The sequence below is a fragment of the Plecotus auritus genome (genome assembly GCF_963455305.1).
Source record: "Plecotus auritus genome assembly, chromosome: 3".
NCBI classification, from domain to species: domain Eukaryota; kingdom Metazoa; phylum Chordata; class Mammalia; order Chiroptera; family Vespertilionidae; genus Plecotus; species Plecotus auritus.
In genome coordinates, this window is record NC_137772.1 from 194,968,167 (window position 1) to 194,980,672 (window position 12,506).

Here is a 12,506-nt window from a genome sequence, read left to right on the forward strand (position 1 = left end):
ATCAGTTTATGTTGTTCATTATATTCTACAAATGAGTGAGATCATGTGATATTTATCTTTCTCTGACTGGTTTATTTCGCTTAGCATAATGCTCTCCAGTTCCATCCATGCTATTGCAAATGGTAAGAGTTCTTTTTTTTTTTAAATAAATCTTTATTGTTCATATTATTACAGGTGTTCCTCTTTTTTTTTCCCCCATAGCTCCCCTCCACCTGATTCCCCACCCCACCCCATGCCCTCAACCCCCGCCACTGTCTTCATCCATAGGTGTAAGATTTTTGCCCAATCTCTTCCCGCACCCCTCACACCCCCTTCCCCCTGAGAATTGTCAGGCCACTCCCTTTCTATGTCCCTGATTCTATTATATTCACCAGTCCATTCTGTCCTTCAGATTTTTTATTCACTTGATTTTTAGATTCACTTGTTGGTAGGTATGTATTTGATGTCATTTTGTTGTTCATAATTTTTATCTTTACCTTTTTCTTCTTCTTCCTCTTCTTAAAGAATACCTTTCAGCATTTCATAAATACTGGTTTGGTGGTGATGAACTCCTTTAGCTTTTTCTTGTCTGTGAATCTCTTTATCTGACCTTCAACTCTGAATGATAGCTTTGCTGGGTAGAGTAATCTTGGTTGTAGGTTCTTGCTGTTCATCACTTTGAATATTTCTTGCCACTCCCTTCTGGCCTGCATAGTTTCTGCCGAGAAATCAGCTGACAGTCGTATGGGTACTCCCTTGTAGGTAACTAACCGTTTTTCTCTTGCTGCTTTCAAGATTCTCTCTTTGTCTTTTGCCCTTGGCATTTTAATTATGATGTGTCTTGGTGTGGTCCTCTTTGGATTCCTCTTGTATGGGGTTCTGTGCGCTTCCTGAACTTGTAAGTCTATTTCTTTCACCAGGTAGGGAAAGTTTTCTGTCATTATTTCTTCTAATAGGTCTTCAATATTTTCTCTCTTCTTCTGGCACCCCAAAAATTCGGATTTTGGTACGCTTAAAGTTGTCCCAGAGGCTCCTTACACTATCTTCATATTTTTGGATTCTTTTTTCTTTTTGTTTTTCTGGTTGGGTGTTTTTGTTTCCTCATGTTTCAGATCTTGGGTTTGATTCTTGGGGTACGTTGGTCTACAGTTGAGTTTCTGTATATTCTTTATTTTAGACAGTGTATGCTTAATTTCTGACTGGTCCTTTTCCATTTTTTTGGCATTCTCATTAAGATCCTTAAAGGTCTCACTAAGTTCCTCAGAGGTTTTTAGAAGATTCTTGAGTAACCTTATAAATGTGGTTCTGAACTCTATGTCATCCAGTAGTTTGCTTTCCTCCATTTCTTTCATTTGTGACATGTTTCTTTGTCTCCGCATTTTGGCTGCTTCCTTGTGTTGATGGAGTGGCTTTGTGTGGTAGGTGGCCTATAGGGGCCAGTAGCTCAGCCTCCCCAATCACCTGAGGTGGATGCTCTTGGTATACCTCTTTGTGGGCTGAGTGCAAAGTCTTGGTGTAGTTAAGCTTTGATTGCTGTTGGTACACTGGGAGGAACTGACCTCCAGGCCAATTGGCTGTGAGGACCTGCTGTGTCTATAATGGAAGAACTACTGTGCTGGAGACACGCTTATGGGGCAGGACTTGCTTCAGTGGGGCTTTGGTGCTCACTGAGTCTGCCTCTTGAGTGTGTCACTTATGGATGTGAGATTGGAAATCTGGTGTCGTCTCACACTGACCACTAGGTACACTGGCTTCTGGATCTCCAATGGGGTACAGGTCAGCTACTGTCTGAGGCCACCCAGCAGGCGCTACAGCAAGAACTACAGTTTTCTCCTCTTTGCTTGGGGTTTGGAGGTTTTGGAGCTGTCTGACCCGGGCTGCAAGTTTGCTAGGTTAAGCTGCGATAGGGCAGGCCATTCATATGCTAAAGCCGCTGCTTGGAGCTTGGGTGGGTTTGTAGGTTGTGTGGGGCGGGGTCTCAGGGCGTCACTAGGCTAGGGCGTGGCAAACAGCGATGGCTGCCAGTAAGCTGGCTCTGTGTCTCTGACCGCATCCCCACATCCCATGCCCCAGCGCAGTAAACAATTATTCCTGCGCACAGCTCTGCAAGCAAGCCACCCTCACTTTCTGACCCGATGGCAGACAGTCCAGCTTCTCCCCGTAGGAGTTTGGGTCCCCCGCGTCTCCCCAGAAACTGGAGTTCGGAGTAATCGGGGGCTTGTCTCCCTTCGGGTTGAAAAAAGCAACGCCTGCCACCAGCCCGGCCGCACGCCTCCGTACCTCAGCTTTTCAGCGCTTGTGCACGTCTCAGTGCTCTTTTCTCTTTCCTTCTAGTTGTAGAACTTCCACTCAGCCAGCTTTCCCGTGGTTCTGGGTGATAGACGTTTTGTCTTTTAGTTGTAGATTTGAAATTGTTGTGCGAGGCAGCAGTTTAGGTGTTTACCTAAGCCGCCAACTTGGATCCTTCCTCAAGAGTTCTTTCTTTTTTACAGCAGCGTAGAATTCCATTGTGTAGCTGTACTAATAAACATATTCTTCACCTCCATTTATTGTATCCTTTTTTCACCATTATATCTTCAGCCTAATTGTAATTTCTAACTCTTTCATCTCCTTGAGCAATTTATTTACCTTATCTTATCCAACTCCATATAGGTTATTTTCCTCGCAGATGTGGCAAAGCAGCATAATGTATTCATACAGAACAGGAGTGTCACCTTAAGACAAAGGAGAGGATTGGGAATGCAGAACCAAATGAATCCTATCGCTAAAATGACCCCACTATTCAGCCAAATGGCCCACGTCAGAACGTTCCATCTCTCTCATAGTGGACAACCCTAATAGCCCAAATGCTGTTACCATCACCGACATTACCATTGAAATTCTCCATCCACATTCCTCCTGTGTGAGTTTTTGCTGTGTGAGCTCTCCGGGAAACTAAGGCACTAGACTCCTACCTGGCCTCCCATCATTGAGCTGGTAGTCCCTCCAATTGACCCTCCACACAGCATCCAGTTATTTCTCCAAAACACAGACCTAATCATGTGTCTCCCTGCTTAATATCTTCCAGGATTTCTCACCACCCACAAGGAAAGGATCCTAAATGCTGACAGCCAACCTCTTCATAACACAATTCTGGTAGCTTTCTACTCATATTCCCTGCAGTTGTCCCACCTTATATACTCTGCCCTAGCAATACCAGGCTTCTTACTGCCTCCAACAAGGCAATTTCCAATGCTTCAGACTTTCTTGCCTTGGGCACAGATTGTTTTCATTATCTGAAAACTCATTTTATACCTGGTTAACTCCTAACCCTTCTTGGTTTGTCTTAACTCAGATACTGAGTTAACACTCAGACCTAACACATCTGGCTTCATTTCCCAACTGAGTGTTCCCATTGCACTTTCACACTATAACCCTTCATGCACTCTATTGTGATCCCAAGGTGTTTACTGGTGTCTCTAAACCCCCACCTCCAGGCCCCTTACAAACAAATGTAAGGTAACTGGGACTATGCTATATTTGTTTAAGCTGCCCCAGAACTTAGCACGACGCCCAGTATGGCGTGGATATGCAATAAAGATTGGCTGCCTTCTATTCTGCATCTATTTGTGGGAATATGATCTCCAATAGAGTGGATGCCAGAGCTCTAATAAAGAAAAGGAGATAATGTTTCAGGCTTATCAGATTGGGTATCTTTTAATGATAATTAGGTAGTAGTAGTAGCAAGGATTCTCTCTTAAACTTCAGACAGGAGTAAAACAGTGTTCAAGAATTCTGGAAGTAAATACAATATGTATCAAAAATATACATATCAGACCCAGAATTTTACTTGTAGGAATTGAAATTGATAATATGCACAAAGATTTTGACATAAGAATGTTTGTCACAGCAGTAACAATATAGTTCAAAAAGACCTAGGAACGCTCCCCTCCAAAAAAAATCTGGGAACCCAAAATGTTCACAATAGAAGCATAACAAATTGTGGTACTGTAGTTTCCCCTCATCCATGGTTTTGCTTTCACGGTTTCAGTTACCCATGCTCAACCACAGTCTAAAAATATTAAATGGAAAATTCCAGAAGTAAACAATTAATGTTTTAAACCACATGCCATTCTGAGTAGTGTGATGAAATCTCATGCCATCACTCCCCATATCCACACTATAAATGTTCCCCACCTGTCAGACACAGTGGCCATCTCGTTGACCAGGCCAACTGTCTCAGTATTGCAGTGCTTATGTTTATTTTGTTTAACAATGGCCCCAGAGTGCAGAAGTAGTGGAGTTGGCAATTTAGATATGCCAAAGAGAAGCTGTAGAGTGCTTCCTTTAGTGAAAAGGTGAAAGTTCTTGATTTAATAAGAAAAAAATCATATGCTGAGGTTGCTAAAATTGACGGTAAGAATGAATCTTCTGTCCTTGAAATTGTGCATGAAATTGTGCTAGTTTGCTGAGATAAACCATATTCATGTAACTTTTATTACAGTATATTGTAATAGTGTTTCTATTGTTACTAATCTCTTATTGTACCTAGTTTATAAATTAAACTTTATCATAGGTATGTAGAGATGGATAGGAAAAAACATAGTATATAGGGATTGATATAATCCATGGCTTCAGGCATCTACTGGGGATCTTGGAACATAAGCCCTGTGGGTAAGAGGAAACTACTGCATAATCATATAATGGAATTCTAGGCAGTCATTAAAAATGATATAATGTGAAATTAAAAATTATTCTTTTGAAAAGCAAAGAACAAATGCTGGTTATGAAACAATTGTGGTCAATTTTATGTGTGCGTATGTGTGTGCTCGTATTTCTGTCATGGACTAATGCAATAGACAGACTTATATACATACATTCTTTTATATTTATGCATAATAAAAGCTTGCAAATATATATACCACAATGAAATAGATTTGTATATTAATTATTGGTGTCTTTATATTTTCTGATTTTTCTACAGTAAGTAGATATTATCTTTAAAATAATGAGGAAATAATAAAGGTTTTGTGGTTGTTTTTGAAGAGAAACAGAAGAAAAGGAGGCTGAGTCCCTGAGGCCATTAAAAGGAGAACATAGGTAGCTGGTCTGAATTTAAAAGACCATCTGAATCTTAAAAATGAAAAGGCCTTGAAAGTTTACAGGTTAAGCCAATTGGTCATGTTTGCCTTAGTGTCAAGTACTCTGATCAATATGTACTTGAGATCAGGGCCAGTGAAAGGAAATGATCTGGAGAGGAGGAAGCTAGGAGAAAGAGGTGATATCTGCCAATATTATGGGTCAGAGTATTCACATAACCCTTTTCTTGGTTGTCCCACCTCCACCCCTTCACTATGCCTCCATCCTTACTAACAGTAACTTGGAGAATACTAGCAACTTCCTCCATTTATGCAGAACAAGAGGATATCTGTGGAAGTAGTACACAAAGAATACCTAGGGTCAAAAAAAAGAATGCCTAGGGTTGTATGCCTGCCCAGCCTACCTGGATCTGCTTCATTAAACTTGGTCTTCCCTCCACTAACCAGAGCTCAGTGGACAGTTAGATCCTCTTCCAAGTGCTTGAAATTTATTTAAGTTTAGGTTTCATCAAAAAGCACACTGATTGACTTACAAAAAAAAAACAGTAAAAAAAATCTTTGCTCTCATTAGATATCAAATATTTACTTTAAAAATTGTTTTGTTCCAACAACAAAAAAATAAAACACTAACCTGTAATAGATGAACAAAATTTTTGAAGGTTGTGATGGTTAGCCATCTCTGCCAGGGCTAGTCCTTAGGTGTGTAGGGCTCTGAGCAAATGTCTTGAGGCATCTGGTTGACTTATGCAGGGCAGAGGGCCGTAGAACTCTCAAAAGGGAGAAATGGGAACTGAAGCCCAGAGGCCCTTGTCTAGTCCTGGGGTATCCTGCCTGGATGGCAGGCCCAGTCCAGCTAGTCAGAGCACCAGAGGAAGACTTTAGAAAGTCACCAGGAAGGTGCTCCACAGCAAGGCCTCTGCCTGCTCACACCTAATGGTGAAGAGGATCTCCATATTCGGAACTGGCCAGGCCCCCTTGTCTGCTTCCCCATGTTTGTTGGTTACTTTATAATTATGACCCCTGGTTTTTGGCACTTCACCACCACCATTTGGCCTCTACTCTTTGGAGCACTGTCACCATCCTTGCTGTCACTGCGACGTTCTGTGGTAGCTTCTCTGAACTTCTTGGTGATGCCAGAGACCCCTTCAGCTGCTCATTCTGGATAGTCATGGTAAATGATGTGTTCTACCTTTGAAACATAATCCTCTGGTGAGTCTTCTGGCCTCAAATATCCAATTTCAGTATGTCCATTCTCCTGACCCTCAAGAACCCTTTTCTGACGGCCAGTCATGGCAATACAGGCATATCAGCTTCACCATGTGGGCCACTACTTTTGCAACTTCCAGGAGCCATCCTTGAAGCAAGTTTGCATCATTCCCTGGAGCCCTTAATAAGATGTTAAATTGCACATCCCAAGAGAATGCCCCCAAGTCAATAAACCCTTAAGTTACCAGAGACTAGCTCTATTACTTAGCTTTCAGGTCATCTGTGAATTGACCTGTTTTTCATTATTCAATTGCAAGATGTCAATAAAACAACAATCCGTTTTTGTTATCTCCATATTTGTCGTTCCTCTTGTTATTTTAAACTCCTGAATAGACACATTGACCAACGCATTCCATCTATGAGCGCACTATCCCAGGTCATCAGCGGTGAAAGTATTATCAATTAGTCAGCCACGTAGTGCCAGGATCTGTCTGTGCACCACCTTACTGCTGCTTTCTTGGAACACTCCTGTCATTAATTGATGCACATTGGGTTTCTCAGGAAACAGATGCCAAGAAAAAAGTTTGAAATGTAAAAGGCTATGAAAGAAAAGGGGAAGAGGCATTATTTGTCAAGGGGAAATTCCAGACCATGGGGCAGACCTGGCAGAGGCTGTCAGATCAATGGGGAGTTCAAGGCAAGGACTCGCCACTAGTGGAGTCCCAAATGGGGCAGAAATGGCTAGGTCTTTGTAAGATTGCATGGGGAGCTACCCTGAAAAGAGTGTGATGTCAGTTTGAATGATGAGGCAGAGCCTAAAGAAGCTAACAGCTGTGTCAGCTAATCACATGCCACACAAAACAAGTTCTTTCTTGGCAATTTTAGCAGAACTTTTCCAAATTTGTCATAGATATTGATAGTTTACAATATTATTAAGTTCAATAAGTTAAGATAAATAAGTATGTGCATATCTTGTAAAGTAAGGTCAACCACGAAAATAATAGATATATGTATAACTTTTAATCCAGCAATGGTAAATTTTATATCTACAATAGAAAATAGGGAGGAAAAGGAATAGAGTACAATACAATGAAATACTGAGATCAAACTGGTTTCAATATAATTGCACTAAATGTTTTAACTCACCAATTAAAGGACTCTCAGATTGAATCTAGAAAATATAAAATGTTGTCTTCAATAGCCACTCAGAGAAAAAAAAAACACAAACAAAACCTCACAAAGTTGAACATAAACAAGGAAAAAATACATATACCAGGCAAATATGAACCAAAATAAAGTCAGGAAACCTAAAGTAGCAGATTTAATATCTGAGATAGATGATAGATCTAAATATAAAAGAAGCCCTACTTACTGATAAAAGGGACATTAGAACAATCCATAGAGCATTCTGGCACAAATTAGTCAAAATGAATAAATGACCCCAAAATTTTTCTTCTTGAATATGTCCCAGTGAAAATATTCTCATGTCCATTAGTAGATATATAATGAGGAAGTTCATTTATTGTATTATTGTTGGTGGTAGCAAAGTTGGAGGCAACCTGGGTGTCCATCCTTGGGAGAAAAGATAGATGAAAAGTGTTGTATGCGCATTATAAAATAGTATGCAACTGATAGAAACAGTACTTTAGAGGTACATATTCACATAGCTACACAAACTCATCTTAAATACTTGGAGAAAAAAGTGAGAACAAGAATGATATCAATAACACATCATTGTCACTAAGGTGGTATCCTTAGGAGGAAGGCTATTCTCATCTCAATTAAGGTAAGGAGAAAAAAAAATACCTTGTCAAGGTTAGTAGTTATATACTCTTATTCCTTAAACCCCAAACCTCTTCCCTGATGTACTTACATTAGAAAAGGCCTAACAGTCCACAGTCCTACCAGCTGCATTAGTCAGCTCAGGATGCCATATCAAAATACCAGACTTGTTTGCTTAAATAGAAATTTATTTTTGCACAGTTCTAGAGGCTAGAAGTCCGTGATCAAGGTGTCAGTTAAATGGTTTCCGATGAGAGCTCTATGCCTGGATTGTAAAGGCTGTGTACTCAAATGACCTTTACTCAGTGAGTGTTCAAAAGAAAGAACTTTCTGACATCTTTCTATAAGAAAACTAATACTATGGAAACACCTGGTAAGGTTGAATTCATTTAACTTTAACTGTTTCCTTAGAAGGCCCATCTCCAAATATAGCCATACTGGAGGTTAGGTCTACAACACAATGAATTTGGAACATAGTCCAAACACCATCCAAAAGTTAGGTGAAAATGGCCCCTATAAAAGGAGAAGCCACATGACATTTCAGAGATAAAAGACAGGAAGAAGTAAAAATCAAAGCCAAAGACAAAGTAGCTAGTGTTCAGATAAGGGACTGTCAGCTCATGTGCCTTCTGAGTGAGTTGGAATTTTAAGTAAGGAGAACAACAAAGAAAAGGTGATGTGCCAAGTGATAGAATATCAAAGGGTCCCAATTTTTATATGAAATCTTTTCAAAGATTACTATATTTTTTGTTACTGTATTCTAGCATTTTAAAACTAGAGAAAACCCTAGAGCTAATCTTACTTAATCTGTACAAATGAAAAAAACGAAGCCCACAAAACCCATGGTCATCACTGGAACTTCCTGCCTTACACAACACTCCCTCTAGTTTATGGGTGTCTCCAAAGAGATATTCTGAGTTGAAAAGACAAAGAAGAGCAGAAAGTAAACTCCATTCAACCTCTTTACAAAGACTGGTGCTTTTAGCAACACCTTCCCCCTCCCAACCCCCCCATCTCCCCTACACACACACACACACACACACACACACACACACACACACACACACACACAAACACGGCTTAGTTTTCACTTAATTACAAAAGATAAATGAGTTAATGTTGTTATATAAACATACTAGAGGCCCAGTGCACGAAATTCATGCCGGTGTGTGGGGGGGGGGGGTGTCCCTCAGCCCAGCCTGCACGCTCTCCAATCTGGGACCCCTTGAGGGATGTCTGACTGCCAGTTTAGGCCCGATCTGATCAGGCCTAAACCGGCAGTCAGACATCCTTCTCACAATCCAGGACTGCTGGCTCCTAACCACTCTGCCTGCCAGCCTGATAGCCCCCTAACCACTCCCCTGCCATCCTGATTGACCCCTAACTGCTCCCCTGCTGGCATGATCGTCCCCAACTGTCCTCCCCTGTGGGGCTGAGGGGACTGGGGGACTGAGGCTGGATGAGGCTGGATGCTGCTAGGACTGGGTGAGGCAGGACTAAGGGGACTGGGGGACTCTAGCTGGATGAGGCGGTGCTGAGGGGACTGGGGGACTGAGGCTGGATGAGGCGGGGCTGAGGGGACTGGGGGACTGAGGCTGGATGAGGCAAGGCTGAGAGGACTGGGGGACTCTGGCTGGATGAGGTGGGGCTGAGGGGACTGGACGCCACCTTCTTTTGGCTGTAGGCGCTGCCATCTTGTGAGGGCATGGCAGTCAATTAGCATATTCCCTCTTTATTAGATAGGATAGTATCAGGTAACATAGGACAAAGAACTCTGCTTGCCCAACCAAGAAAGAAAACTCAGTGCCAAATGTGGTCAAGTGGTTACACTTCTTGTTGATTTTTCTTTTCAGAATATTTCAAAGCTGGAGCTCAGAAATAATTTTTATCAGGATTGCTTTAGGTTCTTGTTAGGGATGTCATCAAGACAGGCTTTTACAAGGCACCTACACAGCCTTCTGCTTACATGTGAAAAAAAACTGCAAGCACACAATAAACTTTTAAATTTTTCCCAAGTGTTACAAAACTGGGGAAAAAAGAGAACAGTTTGAGTTAGATTGTTAAAATGTTGTGAGATTAAAATGTCAATCCTTTATCAACTAATTACTATATATACGGTTTTTATGATATGAAATAAGTTTCAACTATTAAGATTCACAATATAGTTGAGAAAACAGACTATAGAAATTGCAGTAGAAACTAGCATGTTTGACTCATGATTGTGTTGAATTAAAATAATACAGTAGAAATACCTGTAACTGACAAATCTTTAGAAAAGTTATTTCCTGCATAATGAATTATTAATGACTAGAGGCCCAGTACACAAATTCGTGCATGGGTGGGGTCCAGCTGGCCCACCCCAATGGGGGACCATTGGGGGTAGGACCGGCTGTGGTGAGGGGCCACGGGCAGTTGCCGGTCGGCCCTGCCCCAACCGGGGTCTTGGGAGCCAATCGGGGGTGGGGCCGACCTGGGGGAGAGACCATGGGAGGACTCCAGGGCCTGTCTGGCTCAGTCCCTATCTGCCAGACCCCAGCAGCAAGCTAACCTACGGTCGGAGCATCTGCCCCTGGTGGTAGGTACACATCATAGCAAGCAGTTGAGTGGCCTTAGCATATCATTAGCATATTACACTTTGATTGGTTGAACAGACGTTTGGCAGTGAGTTTTCTTTCTTGGTTAGGCAAGCAGAGTTCTTTGTCCTATGTTACCTAATACTATATGTTACCAGACAACCAGACACTTAGCATATTAGGCTTTTATTATATAGAATGGCCACTTTGCTTTTTTTTTTTTTTTAAATATATTTGTATTGATCTCAGAGAGGAAAGGAGAGGGAGATTGAAACATTAATGATGAATCATTGATCACCTGCCTCCTACACGCCCTCTACTTGGAATTGAGCCCACAAACCAGGCATGTGCACTGACTGGGAATCCAACTGTGACCTCCTGGTTCATAGATCAACACTCAACCACTGAGCAACACCAGCCAGGCAATGATGGACACTTTAAATATTAATTTCTGGTATAAATCAATGATGATTGGCTTGTGCTTTATTGACATTTATGCAATATTATGAGAAAACCAATTACAGATTTTGACTGAAACTCATCTAGAGAGGAAACATTTTTTCACTGCTGTTTCAATGTTATGGACATACATTTTAAAAATATGCACTGGGTAGGGTTTGACAAGTTACTGGGATGCTAGATTCTAAGAACACTAAATTCTGGTCACCTCCAGGAAATCAATGGCAGTTAACAAAGCATCTGCATACTTCTCTAAATTGAGACTCAACTAAATAAAAACCAAATATGCAGAAGTATGTGGTAAAAAATAAAATGATTTCTAACTTTCAAAGTGGTGAATATAGCTTCCCCAATGAAGTCCTATCAACTCAAAAGTTATTCTGGATTGTCATTTCCAAGGTTTTTGTCTCTTCAAAATCAAATACTGCTTTATTTTATTTTTAGCTTGATTGGCAATAATTCTTAACTAATTTAATACTTCTACTTGATAAACATAAAGTCCCATTACATACCTGTGATACTATCAAACTTATGTTCTTAATGAGCATAAAATCTACTCGGGAAGGCAAACTCATAAAGACAAATAAGATGATATAAATTCACTGATAAGAGGTGTTCCTGGGCACTGCAGTGAAGCAGGGGAAGAGGGCCAAAAGAGATAATTGGCCAAGCAGAGAAAAATGGCTTTCTGGAAAAGATGTTTTCAAAGTATTTTGAGCAAAGCTTTTTAAAGTTTTAACAAAGTAAGAATTGACTGGGTCTAAAAGATAAGCAGCATGAAAAAAAAAAAAAAAAAGCAGAGGTACATACAAGATTGATATGTTTCAGAACTATAAGCAGATGGGTGTTGCTCTATCTCAAAGTATAGGGCAGGGAGTGAGCCTTGACGCTGAAGAGGTGAGACCAAACCAAGGAAGTCTTCAGCTCTATGTTTGGGTGCCATTTTAAATAGTGAAACCACCAACAAAAATGAAAAAGAAAAAAAAAAGTGACACTAAATAAATGTATGGTGAAAAGGGTATTTGTTTAAGGAATGAAAGCTAAAACAAAAAGGCAGAGTCTGCTTGTTCAGCCCCAGGTGAGAATGCACGTCCAGCAACTCAAACGTTGTATCACTCTGCACATGTGCATGTCCACAGATGACCACAAAAATGCCCCCAAGAATTGACTTTGAGGTTACAAATAAGTTTTAGTAAGTAGGCAAGTTAAAAAATATGAAATCTGTGAATAATAAGGATAGACTGTGTGGTTGTGGTTGTGTGTATATAAAACACCACACCCTGATGTAGAGCATATATCTCCTTTTGAAGTAAGCATGGAGCATTCCCAAAAGTGGATCACATATTAGGTCAAAACATCAATTTCCATAGGGTAGAAATACTGTAAACAACACTTTCTGATAACAATGAAATAAATCAAAATATTAAGA